This window comes from Malus sylvestris, chromosome 5 (genome assembly GCF_916048215.2).
Source record: "Malus sylvestris chromosome 5, drMalSylv7.2, whole genome shotgun sequence".
NCBI classification, from domain to species: Eukaryota; Viridiplantae; Streptophyta; class Magnoliopsida; order Rosales; family Rosaceae; genus Malus; species Malus sylvestris.
The window spans coordinates 30,298,861-30,312,095 of NC_062264.1; the positions used below are offsets into that span (position 1 = coordinate 30,298,861).

At 35.1% G+C, this 13,235-nt stretch overlaps 2 long non-coding RNA genes across 2 annotated transcripts in view; one reads left to right on the top strand and one right to left on the bottom strand.

Moving 5' to 3' along the window:
• Positions 1-13,235, top strand: part of LOC126623815 (uncharacterized) — a 65,999-nt gene that overhangs the window by 17,423 nt on the left and 35,341 nt on the right. The gene's annotated exons all lie outside the window — the stretch shown is intronic.
• Positions 791-10,342, bottom strand: LOC126623812 (uncharacterized). Its single transcript, XR_007623891.1, has 2 exons — positions 10,065-10,342; positions 791-1,163 (listed from the first exon to the last, which is right to left on the bottom strand). It is a non-coding gene; the product is annotated as an uncharacterized LOC126623812 (long non-coding RNA).

Genomic DNA, 13,235 nt, shown 5'->3' on the forward strand with positions numbered 1-13,235 from the left:
CGAATATTTCATACTTTGTTGTATCCTAGAAGTGATTTGCCAAGAACCCTTTAGCAAACTCATTCGAGTGGGGGCAAATAACACTTTAAGGAAACGATTCAAGTCGTACCTCAAAGTCATCATTCGGATTATTCTCCATATTTCTATATTTACTCTAACATATATGCATGAATTTGATGCATACTTCCTTCTTTAATCTACAATAATCTAGACACTGGTACTCTTTCTTGACCAGAAAAAGACTAGTGCTCTTTATAGCCGATAAAATCTAAAGAATAAAACATTATATGTTTTGACTACTTTGGGACTACATCTGCTACCAGAAATCATGTACAAATAAAATCGAACATGCATCCAAAATACGAGCACGTGGACGTTATTACTTAATTATATGTGTGTGTGTGTATTTGAAACCTAGTATTATTAAGATGAGCCCCATTCTTTTAATTTCTAATTAGAAATTAATTTCTAATTAGAAATTAATTTCAGGACCCATTCCAATTATGCTTACGGCATTATTTACATAGTTTATGGCTTTTTTTTTTTTTTTTTTTTTAATGTTCAACACTTCTGTTGAACATCTAGGATACAATCTGGAAACAAAGTTTGTTTACTTTTATCTTCTTTCGTTTTTGTGCGTACAGCTAGCAGGCCAGCCAAAATTTGCATATTCCCGTTCCAAACATTTGAATGCAACCTTTCCCCTCTGTTTGTGGACTAACTGTAGTGATCCTGGAAGCATGAAATTATTTTTTAACAGCCAAACTGATTTGGTTTTGAGGCCAGGGCCTTTGGAAATATGAGCTAATTTCTATACACGAATCTAATCCAATCTTCAAAATCGATTGAAAAGCCAAAAGAGTGCACACATCATTGGTAGGTACAGGACGATCCCCCCCCGGGGCAAAACCAAACATTCTATTAAGAAACTACGTACACACACCACCACATATTATTAATTAGTAGTGGATTTTTCTAAAGCGGGTACATGGTACACCGTATATTGACATGAACTCTTGCGAAATAGTTGCAGGATGTAAGTAGTCGGTAAATCAGCATAATACAACCTGTATATTTGTATTCTATGGTGGGTTTGGGTAAACGTGGTTGCTCTTCTTCGTGTTTGATGTTTCAGCTTTGCAAGCAGAAGTGGAAGGACAAACCTGGACTATTTGAACAAGAATCATGCTCTTAACTAACCTTCTCCTTGATGGAATTACGCTCCCTGGTTTTGGATTGAATGTTTTTGGCTCATCAACTGAAATGTCGCTCTTCATTTCCATCTCCATACTTTGTGTTAGAGAGCCTATGAGTGTATATAGTGGTGCTGTTATGCTTTCTTTTTCTTAACCTTTCGGTGATTTATATAAGCGCAGAAGGTAGGTAAAGGGTTCGATGATGCATGGTAGGGTACGTCATGACTGGTGACGCAACCACCGAAGTTAAAGCGTGGTGGTCAAGTTCTTTCAGCATGAAACTGGTTTAGACTACTGCCTTTTGTTGACAGAGCAGTGACGGAGTTACGATTTTGGCCTAGAAGGGGCCCTAAAGTCTCAATCTGAATAGTTCTTCTAATCTCACATAAAATACTTGGTTGTGTGGTGAGGAACTGACCACCCTTGAAATTTAAGCCTGCTATGGTTTTATCATCATTATTTTTCTTAAACCTAAACTCCATGTTTTTCTAAATTTCTTACGCTCTCCTTTCTCTTTAAAGCTCACAAGCAACAGATTGTTTGAATTATTTAAGAGCCACCAATCTCAAATCAAAACCAAATAAAGAAATTAACTAAAAATCTTAAAAATCATGAACATAACACTAAATATTTTTGCATGAAAAAATGTCATGATTGGCCTGGGATCATTGTGGACCCCTCCGCCCATGTGACAGGATATTGGCTGGTGTTCACAGCCCACCTACTATTATAATACCCCCACAATCTTTCTTTCGTAGATTTCTTTCCAGTCAACGCACCAAGGCATATTCTTAGGCCGCATTTTGTGCAGGGCGAGTAAACCTTAACCGACCATGGCAAACAAATATGGACTATGATTATCTCTCTTATTCTTTTTATCATTTTTTATTCTTTCATCTCACATTCTCTATTTTGTCTCTCATTTTATAAAAAATTAATATAAGATGTTAACGTGACTTAACCGTGATCGTTCAACTAAGAGGAGAAGGAAGGGAAGGGACAAAAAGAGAGGAGAGAATCCTACTCCAACAAATATATATAGGCAACCATTTTGTTCCCTCCAAAAAATTTAAAATTGGGTAAAGCCATAAAACTCAATTCATAAATCAAGATCTTGAACTTCATAATTTCACAAAACCGATTAATGCGAAATATGTAAATCACATACATTGATAATTAGTCGTCAAACATCATCTACAACCTTTAACTTGAGTGATCCATATATGAACCGTTGGTATGGAGAAAATTAGGTTTCTCTCTCTAGCCTTACTTTCACTATAAAATTCCAATACTTGTTTTTTCATTACCGTACACATTAGATAGGTATGTGCAGCTTTAAAGAGAAAGAGGACTTATTTCTAACAAATCTCATAATTAAGAGGACTTATTTCTAACAAATCTCATAATTAATTACCACTCATCACGATGATAAAGTAGGAAATCAATAGTTTGACTAAAAATGATTGCTTCCAAAATTTTGCGAAGGTGAAGCTTTGTTCCGATTTGAGTACCGATGTTTAATTGAAGTACATATCCCCTTTTTTCTGTGTGCGTGTTGGAGGTTACCCCTGATTTATCATTTACAGTCTGTATTTCTTATTGTGAGTTAATTAACTTACAGGTACACTCTTGGTTGTCTCATTACGTTGTGATGAACCCTATGAAGTGCCTGCTGCAAGGAGGTAATGACTTTATAACTCATATAAATCACTATCGAAATAAAATCAACATTATAAGAATTCAGTGTACAAGGGTTTTTTTTCCTAGGACCCTAGACATTTCAACAAATATGAAATTTGTTTTCTCCTTTCTTTCTTTCTACATTTTTTTTAACCTTGCACCTTTTAAATTTCGCTCATCCTCCGATAATTTCTAACATCGTCACTGTGTGTAAGAAGTAACAATAGGTGTGTGGATAGCACTACCTATTTTAAAATGAGAGTTACGATGGATACACAGAATAACGAAAGAAAATTTCAGTGGTGACAGCAAGTAGGTTTTGGTAGTAAAGACCTTGTGACACCAAATGGGGACTTTTCTCGTTGTGATTTTTTATTTATTTTTTTATCAAACATTACTTCCATAAAAAACTAGTACAAGAAAGAGAGACCAAAAGGCCTCCTAAAAACAACAGTAGGTAAGGTAAAAGGTCCAAACAAAATGAGAGTTGCAAGCCTACAACACAAGATACAACGGGAGGCCCACACAAATTTAGGTATGAAGGCTGAAAAAACAAACAACAAAAAAACCTATTCTAAAGCAGTAGAAACCAAATCGTCGTCGCCACCACATCCTCAAAGAAAGCCAAACTCCAAAACAAAAAAGTAGACACTAGACTTAAATTCCCTTTATGATCCCCTACAAATATATACAAACAAAATATCATATGGATAAAGTTGAGACTAAGAGGTATGTGAAATATCCTTATTGTGACGAAGACCACAGAACACATGTCCTCAATGAGAATCCGGCATGCCGGTTGAGAGAAGAGAAATGGGGAAGGAAAATGAATCTGATATCCAATTGACATTATTTTAGAATAAAAAATAAAAATCGGCAGCACTTATAAAAATGCAACTTCAAGTCAAGTCAAATCAAATCCAAAGCTAAATATGACACTAAATGCTAAATATTTCATTGGGCTATGTTTCTTGACCCTGTAAAAGTTCATTATGTTCACGTCGAGTCAAGATAGACAAAATTAAACTTCATTTTGGTCCATTAAAGTAATTAAGTAAAGCACTCATCTGAAATTAGGTAGCGATTTTGCTTTCACTGATTAACCACTTTGTAGTTTGCAGGTTAAACTTATGCCTTCTATTTTCAGTTGTACAACTATACTGGTGGTCTCCTGTTTGTTGATTTTCTTCAACTTTTCGTAGATGAATTCCGACGCGGCTCTACAGAAAAGGATACGGAGCACAAAGTAAGGGGATTTTCACATATAAATGGGGTCCTTGGGTATTGAAAATGACAGAAATATTATGTGTGGGGGTTTGCATAGTGAGGCTTAGATGGATTACATTTTTCCTTTTTAAGAACCAAATTGGAACTTGAAATATCTGGCTGGAGGTTTTGGGCCATACAAGTCCAGAATTGCAGATGTGTTCATTGAACTCAATAGTAATGCAGAGCTCTCAATCTGTTTTATTCATTTTGTTGGTGCGCTAAATTAACTCTAACCCTTTTGTATTATTACTTCCCAATTCATCGTTTCCCACCCCCCCCCCTCCCCCCAACAAAGGAAAAACATTTGTTTTTGGGCCGGTCCATAAAATTAAAGGAAAATTAATGAAAAGGGCTTGAAAACTTTGAGTTTTAATGATAAGGACAAAATAAAGGGTAAAGTGAATAGTACCATGATTGATTTTTTAGTGTAAAAATGTGGTTTTTCGTTAAAGTGAACAGTACCGGGTGCTTTTCGTTAAAGTTCTCTAAAATTAAATATCAAAATACAAAAAACAACTTACAATATATATCGTCATCGGGGTTTATCTTGATTTCTGTGGGGAAAATGGGGGGTTAACTGTAATATCTCAGATTAATTATGAATTGTCTATGAATCTAATTACCAATCGTGGAATTCATAAAATTTATCCAGAGAGAGAGAGAGAGAAATCCCAGCATCTTCTATGAAATCCATAAAAATTATACCAGCATAACAAGGATATTAGCAGAAACACAATGACTCTGTACTAATTAAAAAATAAAAAACATAGTTCATATGCAAATCTATGGTGACCTAGGATAAACATGGTTGCTGATGACCTTCTTGGTATCTGAGTCTGAACCAGAGCAAAACCATTTGACAATTTGATCAAGCATCATTCTTTTCACTAACCTCTTCTTCACAGGGAAAACACTTCCAGCTTTTGGCTTGAAAATCCATGGCTCAGCCTTGTTGTGGAGTTCCACCATTTGTTCTTGTTGAGATGGGTTCTTCAACTTCAACTTCATCATCTGCTCTTCCTCCACTGCTTCCGAAGCCTTCTTCTTCATTGCCATCTATAACTTTCTCTTTCTTTTTTTTTTTTTTAAATGTGTGCTTGGATGTGCTATATATGAAGTTATGAACTTCTGAACCTCCATGAGATGAGTTTATATAGATGAGAAAACGCAGAAGCAGCCAAGAATGGTTTTAATGCCCGAGTAATGATAGGAAGACTAAATTTAGAGACTAAAATTACAAACTAAATGATGTGTTATCAATAGAAATAAGCATGTCTATCAACGTTTAAGTAATAAATCAATTAGGGAGACTTTGGATGCGGTCCCTAGTTATGAACAGTCTTTGACTGAAACCTTGTTGGTTTTCAATTTTTGATCCAAGTCCCTGAAATTAATTGATAATTTATTTCTATGTAAGTTACTATATTTTTTAAATTAAAAATTAAAATTTATAGTTGTTTATAGTAATGAGATTTAAAAAAAAAAAACCACAATTTGTGGGATTAAAAATATTAAAATATAAATATACTATTGTGTGTGTGTGTGTAAACATGGGTACATTCATAAAAAATAACAAAAAAATTATTGTATCAAAACATGGGTACATTCTTCAAAATGGGTACATTTAGCAAAAATAAAAATGGGTACAAATAAATAAAAAAATATGGGTACAATACAAATAAAACTTTAAAAAATATGGGCACAAAAAGAAATTAATATATGGGTACAAATTAAAACTGAAAGGAAAATTGGTACAAATTAAAAAAGGGTTGCAAATTAAAAATAGGTACAAACTAAAAATAAAAATATATGATAAAAAATTTAGCCATAAATATAAATATACTAATTGTAACATTTTTAATATTAAATAAATATATTTAGAAATAAAAAATATTTTATTATTGAAATAATTAATGATATTATTAATACAAAGGACCTTGATCAAAAATTGAAAAGTAATAAGGTTTTAATCAATAGAGTAGTAAAAATAAGGATGAAAACCTAATTACTCCATCAATTATTAACTTACATAGTTTTTAGTTTTCAAATTTTAGTCTCCAAATTTAATCTTTCTAGCATTATTTCTTAATGCCCACGGCAGATGGTGGCAGAATATTTTCATGGACCATTTGAGTCTGTGACCGTAGACTCATGGCTAAGTACTGATAATTGACCTTGATCGCTTCAATTGTCCGATCGACTTTTTTGTCTGTCAGGATTGAGAATATTTGGTTATAAATGTTGGGATTTGCCTGAAGTTCAGCCTTGTACTGGTGTTGTGGCGTGGAAGTCTTCAAAGTGAAGACGTGATTCGACATGATTTGTCTGCCACTAGCAAAATTGAAAGCAGGTCTTCACTTGGTCATTTTTCATGCAATTGTGCTTTTTCTTCCATGCATTAAATGGCAAATGGAGAAAATGATTGCAAGCTATAGGCTGCGTGGAGCAACGGATTTAAATAAGAAAACTAATGAAAAATGTTTGAAAATTTTGAGTTTTAATGATAAGGACAAAATAAAGGGTAAACAGATTTAAATAAGGAAAACTAATGAAAATGGCTTGAAAATTTTGAGTTTTAATGATAAGGACAAAATAAAGGGTAAAGTGAATAGTACCAGGATTGACTTTTTAGTGTAAAAATGTGATTTTTTATTAAAATGAACAGTACCAGGTGCTTTTCGTTAAAGTTCCCATTTAAATATGGTACGTGAACTAAAGGCCAATTTGGTCTTAGTTGTTGGCTTCAGTTTAATGGGTTGCCGATGATGTATGCCTATAACTAGAAGTAATATTGGTGCATTTGGTATGGATTCGGAGTTGAACACGGGTTGAGAGAAAATCAAAGAGTAAGAGTGAAAGATTTCTTGGGAGAGAGTAAGTTTTGGGGAAATACTGTGAGAGGATGTACAAGGATTTTGAGATTAGGTCAATGGAACATGAAAGGCATATGATTAATTGGGAAATTGGATTGGATGCTCTAAAGAAAAAGAAGGATTTTCACACTTCAAGTTCTCTCTGTTTGGAGAGCTTGCTAACAATTTTTTTTTTTGATTCTCGTTTTATGTAATTGATTGAAAAGAGAGTGCAAATGAATAAAATTAAAGTGTGAAAGCTACGATTGTAAGATAATAAGAGTTTGTTTGGTACCAATTACCTAAAAATTAATTGAATTAGATAACTCATGAAATTCCATTTATATTGAAAATAGATGCCAAGGATTACATGAACCTTCTAATTCTATCATTTTTTTTAATTTTAAATATTAGAGATATTTTAACATCACATGTAAGTAAGGCTTCAATAAAAACAGTAGCATTTGGACCAGTGAAAATACATTATTACCCATCATTTTTTTTTTATGATGAATGACTAAGTTGTTTTTTCACCCTCTTTTAATTGACAAATAGGATTTCATTAATTAATAGATTAATAGATATTAATAGAGATATGCAAAACCGACTAACATAAAAGATAGTCATCTGTTTCTTTGCACTTCCAGCTTTACAATATACCATGCATATGGGGGTGGTTTTCTGAACACTTTTTCTAGGGAAAAAAAATCGAAAGTATCTTATTATGGTTTATGAAAAGGAATATGAGCATTCATGTCATGGGCCACGGTCAATTGACTCATGGAAAGAACAGAGAATGTATCTTATTATGATTTGTGAAAAGGAATATGAGCACTCGTGGGTCATATCAATTGACTCGCTGATTATTTGATTTGAAAGAGCATATTCATAGCATTGTTGTTACTAAGAAGATGGAAACGCCTTAAATATAGCAGAATGTTTCTTTATTTTCTACTTTTCTAGCTTGACATCTCTAACAGTTTTATGGGTTAAATTTCTGGCTTGTATTGAACCCTTTTGATTGTAAAATGGTGCTCTTCCAATTTTTTCGTATTTTCTTCCACTCTTTATATATAAATGACCCAGTGAACATTTGAACTTTAGATGGAGAAGAACTTTGATATGCCACAGAGATTTTACATTGTTTTACAAATCAATCGCATACTATTAAGGGATACATCCAATGACATCCTCATAAGTGATTTGATTGTGTTATTGTATGTTTTTTTGGATTGAAAACTTGAAGTCCTTTTCAAGTTTAAATTGTCAAAAAACAACAGAAAAGGCCAAAGACGGTTGATGTCAGGTACGTGGTGGGAAGCAGCATATTCATGGACCATGTGACCTGGTCTCCATGCCACTGTTTTCCTTAGAGTGACATTTTGTAAACACCCTCCAATTTGGCACCAAAATGTGTCACTTATTTTGAAAAATTTGGTCCTTTTACAACGTAAAAATTAATTCAGAAGAGTGAGTTTGGCAATTTTTATATAGTTCCTTATCAAATTAGTTGAAGAAAAGAAGATTGTGAGCGATTAACGGAGTTTGGTAATGTTACTTCCCTTTTTTATAATTGTTGAGTGATCATCACCTTATTAATTAGCAAACACAATCCAGGATTGGAAAATTGAAGACATATGATCTTGTTAGACATTTTCTAAAAGCATCATTATATGCAATTCCGTCAACATCATCGAGATGCATGCTTGGAGCTAGTTTCCAATAGTTTGATGCCATCAGTTCTCAAAAAAAAAAAAAAAAAAAAGTTTGATGCCATCTGGTTGAATAGAAAAAGGCATCAAAGTGTAATTATATTTTCTTTATCGTTTATTCCTGTATATGATCCAAATCTTCAAACTAGCCAATCTGCGTTTCCATTAACTTCGGACATAATAATCATGCGAGCCTTAGAAAAAGGTCTCCTACTTACGTCCCCCTAGACCTTTGGGACACGCAAGCTAGTGAGTGCCAGAAAAGGGTATCTCCTCAAACATTTTTTTTCAACCTACCTATTATTTGAGAAAAATATGGTGTGTTAAATTGTCAATGTCATATGGTTTGTCTTATCAAGATGCTATTTACATACTTTTTTTTTCAATTTTTATACATTTTTATTAAAATAATGTTAAGAAGATTAAATTTGTAGACTAAGTTTTGTAAACTAAATGATATGAAAGTTGATGATTAGATTATTACTTAAACGTTGATAAACGTGCTCATTTCTTATTGGTGACAAATAATTTAATTTGCAATTTTAACTTATAAATTTAATCTTCCTAGCATTACTTTTTTTTTCTGTACTTTAATCATCTTCAATTCATTCGATATAACAGCTGAAAATTAAGAGAGATCTGTGGCCAGCATCATTTTATCATAAATTGGTATAATTTTAATATTTTGTAGTGTAAAATGAAAAGTTCAAACATCATTACCCCTTAAAAAATACCCCAAATTTCAAGAGTGTGAAATACTGTTAACCTTGAAATCAATCATTTTCTTTTCTTCTCGTGAATCTCCTCTGTCCATGACATCTCTCCCAATTTCAGTCATGGAACTTGTGTTTGTTATATAAGGTGACGATCACTCATCAATTTTGATGTTAAAAAATTAATATGATTCTGACAGTGAGTATAATACATAGGGTCCCGTTTATATCACATATCAATTTTGATGTTAAAAAATTAATATGATTCTAACAGTGAGTATAATACATAGGGTCCAGTTTATATCACATATTCGTCACGTATGATATTATTGGGATCCCTTGTTTGTGTATGTGCACACTCCCCCAACTACGTTGTATTAAAAAAAAAGATCTTTGATTTTCATTTTGAAAGTAGTTGCATGCAAAGCATGAACAATTTCATGGAATATTTAAGAAGAAGATTTCCAAACCAACACCCCACCCCCACAAAAACATTCTATTATGAAACTACGTACACACACATCACCACACAAAGCATAATACAACCTGTATATTTGTATTCTATGGTGGGTTTGGGTATACGTGGTTGCTCTTCTTGATGTTTGTTGTTTCAGCTTTGCAAGCAGAAGTGGAAGGACAAACCTGGACTATTTGATCAAGAATCATGCTCTTAACTAACCTTCTCCTTGATGGAATTACGCTTCCTGGTTTTGGTTTGAACGTTTTTGGCTCCTCATCTGAAATGTCGCTCTTCATTTCCATCTCCATACTTTGTGTTATAGAGCCTATGAGAGTGTGTATATAGTGGTGCTGTTATGCTTTCTTTTTCTTAACCTTTCTGGAGTTTATATGAGTGGAAAGAGATCCTCTCTGGATCTTTTCCTCCAAAACTCAAGGATCAAGTGATCCGGACCTTTAAAATTTTATTCAACGGCTAAAAACAAAGAAGTTAGTAAAAAAAATTTAAAAGCTATAATAATTTTTTACCGTTGAATCAAATTTTTAAGTTCCGAATCACTTAATCCCTGAACCTTAGAAGAAAAGATGCGGAAATGATCTATTTCCTGTATAAGCGCAGAAGTTGATAAGGGGTTTGATGATGCATAGGGTCGTGGCTGGTGACGCAACCACTGAAGTTAAAGCGTGGGAGTGAAGTTCTTTCAGCATGACACTGGTACAACTGCCTTTTGTTGACTGGGCATTGGCTGGTCATCACCTGCCACCTACTATTATAATACCCCAGTTGCTTTCTTTCGTAGATTTCTTTCCAGTCAACCACCAAGGCATATTCCTAGGCCGCATTTTGTGCAGTGTGAGAAAACCCGACATGGCAAACAAGTATATATATATGTGTGTTTGTGTGTGTGTGTGTGTGTGTGTGTGTAATATATTAGGCAACCATTTTGTTCCCTCCATAAATTTAAAATTGGGTAAAGTCATAAGACCCAATTCATAATTCAAGATCTTGAACTTCATAATTTTAACAAAACGATAAATGCAAAATACGTAAATATCATATTTTGATAATTAGCCGTCAAACATCATCTACAACCTTTAACTTGAGTGATTCATAAACAAGCCGTTGGTGTGGTGGAAATTAGGTTTCTCTCTCTAACCTTAGTTGCACGTTAAAACTCTAATACTTGTTTTTCATTAGTGTACAGTTAGATACATATGTGCACCTTTATATGTCACGTCCCCACCTGGGCCCCCACTATATCCCGGGCTCAACTCCGCCGTAGCACGATATTGTCCGCTTTGGGCCCGGGCTCCCACCACATCCCGAGCTCGACCACGCCCTCACGGTTTTGTTTCTAGGAACTCACATGAGAACTTCCCAGTGGATCACCCATCCTAAGATTGCTCTCGCGCGAACTCACTTAACTTCGGAGTTCCGACTAAACCCGAAGCCAATGAGCTCTCTAACCTTAGTTGCACGTTAAAACTCTAATACTTGTTTTACATTAGTGTACAGTTAGATACATATGTGCACCTTTATATGTCACATCCCCACCCGGGCCCCCACTATATTCCGGGCTCAACTCCGCCGTAACACGATATTGTCCACTTTGGGTCCGGGCTCCCACCATATCCTGAGCTCAACCATGCCCTCACGGTTCTGTTTCTAAGAACTCACATGAGAACTTCCCAGTGGGTCACCCATCCTGAGATTGCTCTTGCGCGAACTCACTTAACTTGGGAGTTCAGACTGAATCCAAAGCCAATGAGCTCTCAAAAGGCCTCGTACTAGGTAGAGATGAGAATATACATATAAGGCTTAGAGGATCCACTCCCTTGGGCGATGTGGGATGTTACAATCCACCCCCCTTAGGGGCCCGACGTCCTCGTCGGCACACTTCCAACCAGGAATTGGCTCTGATAGCAAACCCTCATAAGTAGCCACTTATTCTGAGATTTGCCAAGAATCCTTGTCAATACAAACCCATCGAATAAGTTATTGATATTATGGTTTGCAGCCCGTAATACCGACAACTCAATGTTGTCTCAATAAGCAAGTAACAATTCCCGAGGGTGCAATCCTTATCCACCTTACTGTACTTTACTTATGCTCTGTAATCACGTGTGAAATGGGTCCATATCCACTCACTGCGCACTCTAGTATTTAGGCACTCTTAGGTTTAAATTTATTCACATTTTTCCACATCATCGCACTTTATGGTTTCGTCACCTTCCAGGTGTTAGCCAGCACAGCTCGATTCGAAGTCCTAGTGGATGTTCTAGGTCGGGATTTGTCATTATAGGCAAAGAGAGCACTCGATTTCTAATAAAGCTCATAATTAATTATCACTCATCACTCATCACGATAATAAAATAAAAAAATCAATTCTCATAATTTGACTAAAAATGATTGCTTCCAAAGTTTTGCCAGAAGGTGAAGCTTTGTTACCGATTTGAATATCGAAGTAATGCACCCAAATTCAGGTGTAGTCAATTAAAGTTTTAAAGAGTCCATACAAATACGTAGGCATTCAAAATATCATAAATTTTGAAGGATTTCATTAAGTATGTGATTTCGTAGGATTTAAGAGTGAATTTTATGCATAACATAAGCAATTAAAATCTGACCTACACCCCTAGAATTTCTTTTCAAGGTTGTATCTCAAGCCGACTTCTCTATCTCTAACCACCCCCACTCGCGCCTTTCCTTTCTATACTATGCAAGGCATCCATGGCTGCCATTTGCCTACCTTCCATGTTTTTTTTATTCCTTGTCGGCACCATCGTCTCAGTTTTGTTCTAAACTCTAGCAGACAGAAGTGCAGAAATGTGCAGCTTCGGTCGTTAGGGTATACTGAGTTCATGCGTGGACTTAGCGAATTCATTGTTTGGCCGGACAAAAGCTTTATTTGGATCCAGATTATTTGTGTGGCTGGATTAGGAGTTTATATCTTGAATGCATAGTTCAGCCATACCATTCATATAGGATATTACGTCTTATGGGTTTGTAGTTCAATGTTTTTTGGCAAAATTATTAGGCCATCTCCAACCGAAGGGTCCAGAGGGCCAGAGGGCCGAAAATAGCCCTAAAACCGTCTCCAATCGAGGGCTAGGCCAGAGGGCTCGAGAATCTGGGAGGGCCCCACGGAATTTCAAAGGGCCAAAGGGTCAAAGGGCTGGCTGCTTCCGGCCAGCCAGCCAGCCCCGGACTGGCTATTTTTTTTTTTTTTTATAGTTTTGTTATTAACCGACAGGAATACATATTTAATATACTAAATAATGGTGTATTCCTGTCGGTTATAACCGACAGGATTGTTTAAAAAAAAAATCAAATGAAATGGCTACTAGCCGTTG